The 12523-nt window shown below is 48.8% G+C and overlaps 1 protein-coding gene across 3 annotated transcripts in view; it reads left to right on the forward strand.

Moving 5' to 3' along the window:
- GOLIM4 (golgi integral membrane protein 4) overlaps positions 1 to 12523 on the forward strand; it is a 200489-nt gene that overhangs the window by 124803 nt on the left and 63163 nt on the right. The gene's annotated exons all lie outside the window — the stretch shown is intronic.

Here is a 12523-nt window from a genome sequence, read left to right on the forward strand (position 1 = left end):
TCGTGACATATTGGGCTTCATGTTAGTGGTAAATTTAGGCCGATATTTTTTGAGTTTCTTTGTGAAAAAAACGGAAGTTTCACGAAAATTTTGTAATTTTCAAACCTTGCATTTTTATGCTCTAATACCAACGAGACATATGACACAAAATAATTAATAAATAACATTTCCCACATGTCTACTTTACCTCAGAAAATTTTTGGGGAAAAAAAAAAAAATTAAGTTATAGGGGTTCAAAGTTTATGAGCAATTTCTCATTTTTACAACAAAATTTACAAAGCCACTTTTTTTTTAGGGACCACATCACATTTGAAGCGATTTTGGAAGGTCTACATGACACAAAAACACCCAAAAGTGACACCATTCTAAAAACGGCACCCCTCAGGCTATTCAAAACCACATTCAAGAAGGTTATTAACCCTTCAGGTGCTTCACAGTAACTAAAGCAATGTGGAAGGAAAAAATGAACATTTTACTTTTTGCAACAAAAATGTTAATTTAGCCTCAAATATTGCATATTCACAAGGGTAGCAGGATTAAATGAACCCCCAAAATTTGTTGGGCAATTTCTTCTGAGCACGCAGATACCTCATATGTGGCGAAAAACAACTGTTTGGGCGCACGGCAGGACTCGAAAGGGAAGGAGCGTCATTTGACTTTTTGAACAGAAAATTACCTGGAATCGTTAGCCGCACCATGTTGCATTTGGAGAGCCCCTGAGGTGCCGAAACAGTAGAGCTCCCCCACATGTGACCCCATTTTGGAAACTAGACCCGTCATGGAATTTATCTAGATGTTTATTGAGCACTTTGATCCTCTGGGGGCTTCACAAAAGTTAAGAGTTGAGCCGTGAAAATAAAATAAAAAAAAAAAAACTTTACTACAAAATTGTTACTTCAACCAGGTAGCTTTTTTTCACAAGGGTAGCAGGAAAAATTGCACCATAAAATGTATGGTGCAATTTCTCCTGAGTACACAGATACCTCATATGTGGTGGAAATCAAATGTTTGGGCGCACAGCAGGGCTCGGAATGCAAGGAGCGTCATTTGACTTTTCAAATGCAAAATTGTCTGGGATAATTAGCGTATTCCATGTTGTGTTTGGAGACCCCCTGAGGTGCCGAAACAGTGGAGCTCCCCCACATGTGACCCCATTTTGGAAACTAGACCCCCCCATGGCATAGAAAAAAAAACAGGGCGCACGCACAAATGTTCTGCAAAAAAGCGGGGGGACTAGGTGGGATGGAAAAAAGAAGTCCTGTCCAAAGTCGAGTACGACTGCAGGACGATTACTGATCAGGTACCTAATTGTTCAAGTTTTTTGTTGTTTGTTTTTTTTTTTTATTTGGGGTGCGCAAAAACTAGAGCAACAATTACGTAGCTAATCAGCACTTGGCGGCAAGCAGGTGGGGGAGGAGGGGGGGAGAGGGAGTGGGAGATGCGATTGGGGATAGTTAGAAAAGAGCCACGAACAATACTTACAGGATGGATCAGAACTGCGGCAGATGGGGGCGCAGCGGCATATAAAGGGAGCATCTGTGATTGTGAGACGGAGGCGGCTGGGATAGGGTGGAGGCGGATGGGATAGGGTGGGGGCGGATGGGAGAGGGCACAGTGGATGCAGAGGATGGGGGGATGGGGGGGATGGGAGGGAAGGGGAGTGGGAGGTGAGATTGGGGATAGTTACCTTACAGGATGGATCTAGGCAGCAGGATCACAGGAGATGGAGGCAGCAGATCGGGGAGGGGGAGAGGGAGCGCAGCGCAGATCATGGGGGAGACAGGTGAGCAGAGCACAGATCATGGGGGTGAGAGGTGAGGGAGCACAGATCACGGGGGTGAGAGGTGAGGGAGCGCAGATCACGGGGGTGAGAGGTGGCGGGAGAGCGGACAGCAGATCACGGGGGTGACAGGTGAGGGAGCACAGATCACGGGGGTGACAGGTGAGGGAGCACAGATCACGGGGGTGACAGGTGAGGGAGCACAGATCACGGGGGTGACAGGTGAGGGAGCACAGATCACGGGGGTGACAGGTGAGGGAGCACAGATCACGGGGGTGACAGGTGAGGGAGCACACATCACGGGGGTGACAGGGAAGGGAGCACACATCACGGGGGTGACAGGGGAGGGAGCACACATCAAGGGGGTGACATGGGAGGGAGCACACATCAAGGGGGTGACAGGGGAGGGAGCACACATCACGGAGGTGACGGGAGGGAGCACACATCACGGGGGTGACAGGGGAGGGGGCGGGTAGCCGATCATGGGGGTGAGAGGTGGGGGGGGAGTGGGCAGCACATAACGGAGGGGAGGGGGCGCGCAGCGCATAACGGAGGGGAGGGGGCGTGCAGCGCATAACGGAGGAGAGGGGACGCGCAGCACATAGCGGAGGAGAGGGGGCGCGCAGCCGATCACGAGGGGGAGGGGCCGGGCAGCAAATCGGGGAGAGCGGTGACACTGTGGCAGACAGAGGAGGGCAGCAGCAGATCACGAGGGGTGAGGGTGCGGGCAGCAGATCGGGGAGACAGGTGGCGGATCGGGAGGTGTGGGGGTGCGAGCAGCAGATCACGAGGGGGGGGGGTGTGGGCAGCAGATCGGGGAGACAGGTGGCAGATCGCGGAGGGCAGCAGCGGATCGGGAGGGGTGGGGGTGCGGGTAGCAGATCACGAGGGGTGGGGGTGCGGGCAGCAGATCGGGGAGACAGGTGGCATATCGCGGAGGATTGGGAAGTGTGGGGGTGAGGTTGCGGGCAGCAGATCACGAGGGATGGGGGTGCGGGCAGCAGATCGGGGAGACAGGTGGCAGATCGCGGAGGGCAGCGGCGGCAGCGGATCGGGAGGCTTTTCGCCGGTTTCATACAGTGCAATGGCAGAGCGGCAACTTCCGGGTCCCATGCTCTGGTCACATAACAGCATGGGACCGGAGCTTGTCGCCCTGCCATTGCACTGTATACACTCACTGTGCTGGCGTGCTGCAGGGACGACAAGTGACGGTGACGGGGGCGGTCACCGGCAACAGGTCCATGGTGATTGGAGAGATCGGTCACAAGGCCGATCTCTCCAATCAGAGCTGCTGGAACTGGGGGAGGGTGATCCAGTGAGGTCACCCAGCTCCAGCCAATGGCCAGTGCTATAGCTGCACTGGACAGGGCTGGATTTCAATGTTTCAGTCATTTTAAATGGCTGGAACATTACAGTGGCTGTGATTGGTTGAGCGGCGTTCGTCAGCCAATCACAGCCTCCGTAGGTTCGGGGAGGAGGCACCACCCCCTCCTGAGGTCAGGTACAGGTCCCCTCCTCCCCGAATCTGCGATTTTATGTTAACCGATCGCAGTTACCGGAGGCTCCGGTGCCGCGATTACGCCATGACGGAAAGATCCGTCCTTGGTCTTTAAGGCCCAGGGCACCATGACTGAAAGATCCATCCATGGTCGTGAAGGGGTTAAATATCAAATCACCTTCAGGGTGTCTTTGGTGTGCAATAGATGGCTCTAAAGCTGTTTGCCAATATGGTTCCAACGATCCTCGTTGCGCAGTCTACTCCTTCGGTTTGTAGCCCCTTTTAGTGGCAATATCTTAATGCAATGACTGTAACATTATGGTATTTTAGTTGTATACAGAATACCTGTGCAGCTGGAATCCATTACAGTCACCATTGACACTAAATCGCGAGATGCTGCTTTACGGATCCCGGTGTGGTGCGGAATATATTGGTTTGTATTTTTTACTGTGCCTTATGGATTTTACACCATGCATGCAAAAGAGTGGATATGTTCTACAAGTAATTAAAATGATCATTCATGTGTTTGTGCTTCCATCAATACATATAAAACCATCAAATACAGCCATAACCATAAAATAAGTACTCTCTCAGCCCTGGAAAATGTATATACACAGGTGATGCGATATAACCCTTAAAGATTAGACTAGTTTATTCTTCGTGTACTTCTCTCGGAGACTTCTGTTTTGCCTGTTTGTTTTTTTGTTAAAGTGAATGATCTCCCTATAAAGGCATAGAAATTACATAGTAGAATTGTGTTATCCACAATTTCCTAATATAAAAATGTTTGTTAACCACTGTATTTACAAGCAGCCGATCTAAAGCGCCTTTTACCACGGGCAGCTCATCAGCAGAGCAATCTTTTGTGTGAATATTTGTTCCTAATCATTGCAGAATGTAAAGCAGCCGAGCGCTCAAACTACAAACGGAAAGCTTGGGTTTTATCGCATCTTTTTAGCAATACCGTTTGTCTGCAGCACATTTGTATAAGCGTGGGACGTGCTGCTGACAATAATGAAGAATGGATGAGAAGTCACATGAATGATCGTGCATGCAGACCCCCTCATTGTGCAAAAAACACCTGTCGACTTTCCTATATCACCATTTGGCACTTGACTGTTACCGGTCTGTGTAAAAGGATCTTAGAGGGGATCTGTTATCCAATGTCACGATGCCATCTGGTCTCTTACACCTGATGAGGTTTTTTCTTTTACCATGTCTTAATGGTTGTATAATCCATTTTCAAAGTTTCCCTTCCAACTATTCTAATGAGTCAAGATGAACAAATTCATTCAATGTTCAAGATGAAGTAAATTTGCCTGTTTTTTTTTTTTTTTAATTTTTTTTTTTTTATTAAATGTCGCTTCTCCAGAATCCAAATATTTTGCAATTGGCTTCAAGCGAATTTAGGAATAAGGCTACCAGCTGGCCTCTATTTTGCTAAACTATAGTGTTTAAGGGAATAGTAATAATGAAAAGTTCTCCCACTTACCTTTCCCACCATAGCCCACAGTCCAGTCCTCCGCTCTGTCTGGCCTCTTTTCTGTGGCTCAAGACGTCTTATTAGGCCATTTTCAAGCTGCGCCACAGTAGACCTCTGACATCACTGTGTACTTCATTATGTCCTAACACACAGCAACACAAGACGTTAAATGGGCTTTGATCAACATGCGTCATGACATTGTAACATCATGCCACGAGCAATGACATCTGAGGCCTCTTAAGGGAGATGTCCACTACTTTGACAACCCTTTGCCATTCCCAATGTTCACCCCTCTAAAAATAAATAAGCGCCTATACTCACCTCTGATGTGCCCAGGGTTCCAGTGAGGTCTGAAGCCACGTTTCCGGGGCCCAAATGACATTGTGATACAAGCAAGCCCCGAGACCAATCAGCACCTGGCGTCTGTCTCCCCCGCGTACTGACATTTGAGCAGGATGTGAGCACTGCGCTGACTTCCTGCTCAGATGTCCAAAAGGCGGGGTGAAGGAAGCCAGCACTCTCTTGTGGCTCGTGCATCCTAACAATGACGTGGGCCCCGGGAAAGCGGCTTCAGACATCGCTGGAACCACCGCCGCACGATAGTTGAGTATAGGCTTACTTATTTTTCCTTTGCTTGTCAAAATGTATTTAAAGTGTACAGGCAACTTTAGTTTATCCGATTTTGTTTCTGATTGGAGCAATGCTTAGTATATTAATATGCATTGTTGCAAACACCTTTCAACCTGGACCTTTTCATACTTTATGCTGTTAATAGTGATGAGTGAGCTCTGCCATGCTCAGGGGCTTGGTACTTGTAATGAGCAGTCAGATGCTCGGATGGGCGCAACTCAAGTATCCAAGTATAATGGAAGTCAATTGGGAGTCTAGCATTTTTCCAAGAAATCTTCTGAAAAAATGTTCGAGTCCCCCATTGACTTCCATTATATTCGGGTACTTGAGTCACGCCCATCCAAGCATCTGACTGCTCTTAACGAGTATAGAGCATCCAAGCATGGTAGAGCTCACTCATCACTAATTAACTAAATAGACTCATTCGGCTCTGATCAACAGAAAAGACTAAAGCTGGGTTCACACTAAGCGACAGCGACAACGACGTCGCTGTTACGTCACCATTTTCTGTGACGTAACAGCGACCTTGTAAGTTGCTGTTATGATCGCTGCTTAGCTGTCAAACACAGCAGAAGCAGCGATCATAACGTCGCTGTGCTACATGTGCAGAGAGCAGGGAGCCGCGCTTAGCGCTGGCTCCTTGCTCTCCTAGGTACAGTACACATCGGGTTAATTAACCCGATGTGTACTGCAGCTACATGTCACAGTGCAGAGAGCAGGGAGCCGCGCACACTGCTTAGCGCTGGCTCCTTGCTCTCCTTGCTACAGTATACATCGGGTTAATTACCCGATGTGTACTGCAGCCACATGTGCACAGGGCAGGAGCCGGCGCTGGCAGCAAGGGCGGAGGCTGGTAACGAAGGTAAATATCGGGTAACCAGGGAAAGGTCTTCCCTTGATTACCCGATGTTTACGCTGGTTACAGCTTACCGCAGCTGCCAGACGCCGGCTCTTGCTCCCTGCTCGCTTCATTTCGTCGCTCTCTCGCTGTCACACACAGCGATGTGTGTGTCACAGCGGGAGAGTGACGACCAAAAAATGAAGCTGGACATTCAGCAACGACCGGCGACCTCACAGCAGGGGCCAGGTCGTTGCTGGATGTCACACACAGCGACAGCGACGGGACGTCGCTGCAATGTCACAGAAAATGGTGACGTAGCAGCGACGTCGTTGTCGCTGTGTGTGACACCAGCTTAAGTCATAATGATGATTCTCTGTAAAGTTATCTGCATTGTGTAGCACCCCTGAGGTACCAGGTGCCACAAATCTAAACCCGTGGAAATCTAAACCCCGGAATATCCGTGCCAGAGTAAACACCAGCACCTTCAGGCCACACACACAACCCCAACACCAACCTGGGAGACTGGCCTAGTAACAGGTAAAAGGGGAGGGCACTGATTAGATAACAACACCCAGCCTGTAGGGAGAGACTCAGCGAGGGGGAGGGGCCAGTGGTCAGTTGAAAAAGGCGGGAGGAAGTGGTGTGTAGTCAGTCAGAATAAGGTAAAGAAGGAAGCGTCTGTCAGGAGAGTCTATTACAAAGTCAGAGGAAGTGACGGAGAGGCGTAGTAGTCAAAAGTAGTAGAAAGTGGAACGAACGGAGTGCTGTAAAAGGAGGTAGAACTGTGAAGTACGGAACAGCACTCCATGCACCGTGGATTACCTGTGGAAGCAGCAGACTCCAGGTACCATGGAGGGCCTGTGGAAGTTAGGAACCAAGGCTCACAGGAGTCAGCATGACCCTAGGACAGTGGGACAGCTGTTAACTCTGCCGGGCGAGAAGATCTCCAGGGTCCATCGCCAACCCAAAAAGTCTGAAGCACAAGCAGCAAAGAGGGGATCGGAGCCTGAACCCCTTAAATAGTCCAGGCTGCCTGCAATAGGACCAAGACAGAAACAGAGTGGTTCCCAAGTAGCTCTAGGCCACAGGAGCCCATCAGCAACAAGTGTGCACGGAGGACAGCCATACCAAGTCCAGTTGGCATGGAGAACAAGGGGAGCGGGCACACCTGGGACCGACACCAGCGGGTTCAGGTACCACTACAGCAAAGTAAAGAAAGGCAAGTTAAACTACAATATTGGTGTGCACTGTTTGCTTCACGGCGTGCACTCACATAGACTGTTCCCCACTACAACCCCCATCATCCACTGCTGGGGCCTGTCTCTGCTTGCGGAGGGCTCTAACCATCCAGGCTGCATCACTCCTTCAGCTACAGCAGCGGTAGCCCCAAATAACCTGGCCGCACACCGCAAGTGGCGTAGTCGACAAAAACTCTTTTTCTTTTATTTTATTTAAAACCCCTTTTTATTCTCTCCTAAAGACAACGCCAGGGTCACGGAACCGGACCCCGCCACGGCTGACGTCCCCGGACTAGACCGGCCCAGTTCTGAGTCCACCGGTCCTGGGGCGGGGGTGTCGGTTGTATCAATGGAGTATTGAGCTACTTGGAAATCATCTTTATTCATAGCCTGACAAGGACTTTTCAATAACCTAAAGCTGGGGTCACACTAAACGACAGCGACAACGACGTTGCTGTTACGTCACCATTTTCTGTGACGTAGCAGCGACCTTGTAAGTCGCTGTTATGATCGCTGCTTAGCTGTCAAACACAGCAGCCGAAGCAGCGATCATAGTGCCTAAGTAACTTGCTGATCCAGGGATGATTTAAAGCCATAACCTATAACCTCTGGCGCTCGGGATAAAACGACAGCGTTCAGCTTCCTGAGACAGTTGGGATTTTACTAAAACTAATAAAGGTGGGAATACACATTTATAGATTGTTACTTTGTGGGTAAACGCTTTCTATAGATTTGCTTTAAATTTGTAAATTCAGTCAGTCAGGGTAACACTTCTATAGGCAAATATAGCCTGAAACATGAAATGAAGAAATGTAATCTTCTTTATTCCTGGACTGTCGTCCTACAACCATTTATAGGATTTCTTCTTGATACCATTTATAAGCATAAACCTTTAGTTAATAAGTTCACAGATCAATCCTATTTAAGCCCTCTAATTGGTTGTATAAAGCGTGCCTCAGTTTGCATTGGAGCTGTTTTTTAATTATTGACCATGGAACATTGTGTTGTGTCCTCTGGTTACAAATGTAGCATGGCTGCAGCGCAGAGCTCGCGGGCTGGATTTATCGCTCAAGCCCAGGAGAAGATCGCCTCACCTTATGTACAGCCACGGCAATAACTGAAATGTGCTCTGTAATGGATCGCAGTTTAGAGACCAGAGAATTACATGTAGAAATCTATCAGATGTTTTATTAAGATACTCGAACCGAGAACGAGCCGTGAGTGGGACTCGGATATCAGCCCTTACAATGAATGGAAGTAAACAAAGTAATGTAAAACTAGAGTTCAGAGACTATGTGGTAATGCTTCTCCTTCCATCCTCCTATAGGGTGTTCCACCTAGATTAATGTGTTCTGTGCATTACCGCAATAAATGGCATTTATGCCTTTAGATAGATTTTCAGCTGAAGAATAAAATCCTGTTCACATAGGCGCTGTCTTTCAATTTCTATTACTGAAGTTATTCTTACACCACTAGTCTTACCTAAAGTCTACAGTAGAGAATATAACTTTTCAGACCATCACATTAAATGTTCCCATTACAATATTGGAATTCCTAATTAATCTGTAAATGATCATTTTTCTTTTCACTAATACACTTTATGCACATAGCACGAACATAATGTGTGCACTTTGCAGATCAGAAGAATGATTTATATACAGTATCCGGCATTCAGACATGACTAATTCAGACATGAATAGTGAAGGCACTTCCAGTTTATGGGGGTATAGGGGTTAGCCAAGAGGTATAGAAAATGGGATAATAGAAAATGTTGCAGGAGCCAGAAGAGCAGATATGCAGTGCACTCGGGAGCGTGGGGGATACTGTTGAATTAAGGGATTAAGCTCTGCAGAATATTGGTTTCACAAGGACAGGAGGCAGTTTATCAAAAGTGAGGAGTCTGCCTTAAGGCCCAGTCACACTAAACAACTTACCAGCGATCCCAACAACGATCCAACCTGATAGGGATCGCTGGTAAGTTGCTAGGAGGTTGCTGGTGAGATGTCACACTGCGACGCTCCAGCGATCCCACCAGCAACCTGACCTGGCAGGGATCGCTGGAGCGTGGCTACACGAGTTACTGGTGAGCTCACCAGCAACCAGTGACCAGCCCCCAGCCAGCAGCGCTGTGTGGAAGCGATGCTGCGCTTGGTAACTAAGGTAAATATCGGGTAACCAACCCGATATTTACCTTGGTTACCAGTGCACACCGCTTAGCGCTGGCTCCCTGCTCTCCTAGCTACAGTACACATGGGGTTAATTACCAGATGTGTACTGCAGCTACATGTGCAGAGAGCAGGGAGCCGGCACTGACAGCTGAGAGCAGGGACGCTGGTAACGAAGGTAAATATCGGGTAACCAAGGTAAGGGCTTCTTGGTTACCCGATGTTTACTGTCGTTACCAGAGTCCGCAGAAGCCGGCTCCTGCTGCCTGCACATTCAGTTGTTGCTCTGTCGCGGTCACACACAGCGATGTGTGCTTCACAGCGGGAGAGCAACAACTAAAAAATGGCCCAAGACATTCAGCAACAACCAGTGACCTCACAGCAGGGGCCGGGTTGTTGCTGGATGTCACACGCAGCAACATCACTAGCAACATCGCTGTTATGTCACAAAAGTTGTTCGTTAGCAGCGATGTTGCTAGCGATGTTGTTTAGTGTGACTGGGCCTTTAAAAATAAAATCTCTTTTTAGGGCGCACTCAAAATGTGGATCTTTGGGGTAAACTTGTCAAACTGGTAGGAAAAGTGTCCTCGAGATTTCTCTACGGAGATAGTTGTTTTAACTTTGCAGGTAGATTGTTGCGCTCAGGTAGGGTGATAGAGAGGTAGAGGCAGTATTGAGAGCTTTTTGGGTTCTAGTAATACATGATGGCTCAGTGGTTCGCACTGTTACTTTGCAGCGCTGGGGTCCTGGGTTCAAATTCCACCAAGGACAACATCTGCAAGGAGTTTGTATGTTCTCCCTGTGTTTGCTTGAGTTTCCTCCGGGTTCTCCGGTTTCCTCCCACACTCCCAATAAGTAATGTAAGTCAGGAGCCCCAATGGGGACAGTGATGATGATGTCTGTAAAGTGCAACGAAATATGAAAACACTATAGAAGTATAAAATAAATATATAAGCAAAATAAATACTTTTAAAGGAGTGTTTACAATAATAACAGAGCTGTTACTCGCCTGCATCTCTGGTGCCAGCACTTGCCTTGACTCCCCTCGAAAGGGATCCCCCAATCTGCTGCATGTTGAGAAATGCCTGCTCTGATTAACATTACTTATTCGATCACCACTGTGTCTATTGATTGGCTGGGTGGGAGTGGGAATTTACAACCATGTCTGGTGTGTCAGGACAGCAGCAGGAAGGAAAGGAAAGATCAGCAGATAATTGGTGGCCAAGTTCTGCAAAATTGAGAAAATAAAAAGAAAAATGAAAAAAAAAAAGCAAAAACTAACAGAGGTCATTTATTAAAGCACAACTTCAGCGTTTTGTTTTTGTTTTTTCTTCTCGTTCCTTATGGGAGACCCAGACCATGGGTGTATAGCTTCTGCCTCCGGAGGACACACAAAGTACTACACTCAAACGTGTAGCTCCTCCCTCCTAGCATATACACCCCCTGGTAGCCAGTCCTAGCCAGTTTCAATGCTTTGTGTTCAGGAGGTCACACACACACATGCATTCTCTGATTTTTGATTTTTTGGATTTCAAAGATTTGGAAGAAAAGCGGGTCCAGTCTGGACTCCCGGCATGTCCCTTCTCGCCCCACTGTGTCGGCGGTGCTGTTAAGGTTGATTTTCCAAGGCTGGAGCCTTCACATGCCGCGCTCCTTCACCATCCCCTGGGGCTCTGGCTTGAAGTGGGAGCCATCACGGTTCTCACTGCTTTGCAGGAGACCGGTCTCCATCCGCAGCCCTTTCAGGATTCTGCCGGACGGAGCGCTCACCTCCCAGGGACCTGGCACCTGCGTCTCACAAGCTAAGTACTGAGACGTTTTTACCACAGAAAGTGGTCTTTCCAGGGGTCCCTTGTACTTTATTTATTGGGGAGAGTGTGTTTTATGATTGTGTTAACATTTCCGGCCGGTTCTCCTGCACGCCGGCCGCATGTTTAAATCTAGGCCCCGGCTTCGCCTGAGGCCTAGTTTCGGTTTCGACTGCCCCTGCATGTCAGTCATGCAGAGGGACAGTGCGGCTCCGCCCAGCGGCTGTTCAGCACAGGGAACGGACACTCCTCACTGAGGAAGGATTCCCTCCCCTGTCTACCTCATTTGTCCGCTCTCAGAGTAGGCCCCGCCCCCTCTCCTCGCTCCGGTCGCCATTTTCTCAGCGTTCTCAGTGTCTGCATAGGCACAGAGATACCACATTGTGACAAATGGGGGCCTGGGCTGGGGGACTGGAGGGCACAGAAGTGTATGTTAAACGGTCTGGCAAGACACAACCTCCGGTTGTGCAGCTGCTTATATACTCTGTTTATATACTCTGCTGGGGGTCATTCTGGACAGAGCCCCCACTTCTGCAGCATGTCTCACATCACAGCAAGGCTGTTCTTAATGCACTGCATGTAGACTCGTACTGCCTGTACCGAGCACATAAAAACAGTGGTCCCTCAGCCTGGAGGCTCATCAGTGGTGCCTCCAGCTGCTCCGACTCCGGTGGCTGAACCCCCGGTTTGGGTAGAATCCGCTCTTCCAGGGGACAGCTGTCCCGGACTCTGCTGAGCATGCATTAGCCCCCTTCTCAGGGCGCTTCTGCTGCTACGGCTCGCTCGGCAAAGCTCACAGACCCCGTCCTCCTAAAACGGAGACGCAGGGTCCCCTGTCCTTCCCCGTCCCGCAGCTCTGATTCACGAGCTGACTCTCTGGACGGGGAGGATGTCCTTACTAGGGGCTCGGACACTACTTCATGTACCATTGATCTGTCCGAAGGTGATGCAGATGCTAATGATTTGATTGCGTCCATTATATTTGTACTGGACCTCCATCCGCCTGTATCAGGTGAGCATCCCCCTCTGGCAGAAAGGCATCAGTATACCTTAAAGAGAACAAGGAGTGGCCCAGAGCTT

The sequence above is a fragment of the Anomaloglossus baeobatrachus genome, chromosome 3, assembly GCF_048569485.1.
Source record: "Anomaloglossus baeobatrachus isolate aAnoBae1 chromosome 3, aAnoBae1.hap1, whole genome shotgun sequence".
NCBI classification, from domain to species: Eukaryota; Metazoa; Chordata; class Amphibia; order Anura; family Aromobatidae; genus Anomaloglossus; species Anomaloglossus baeobatrachus.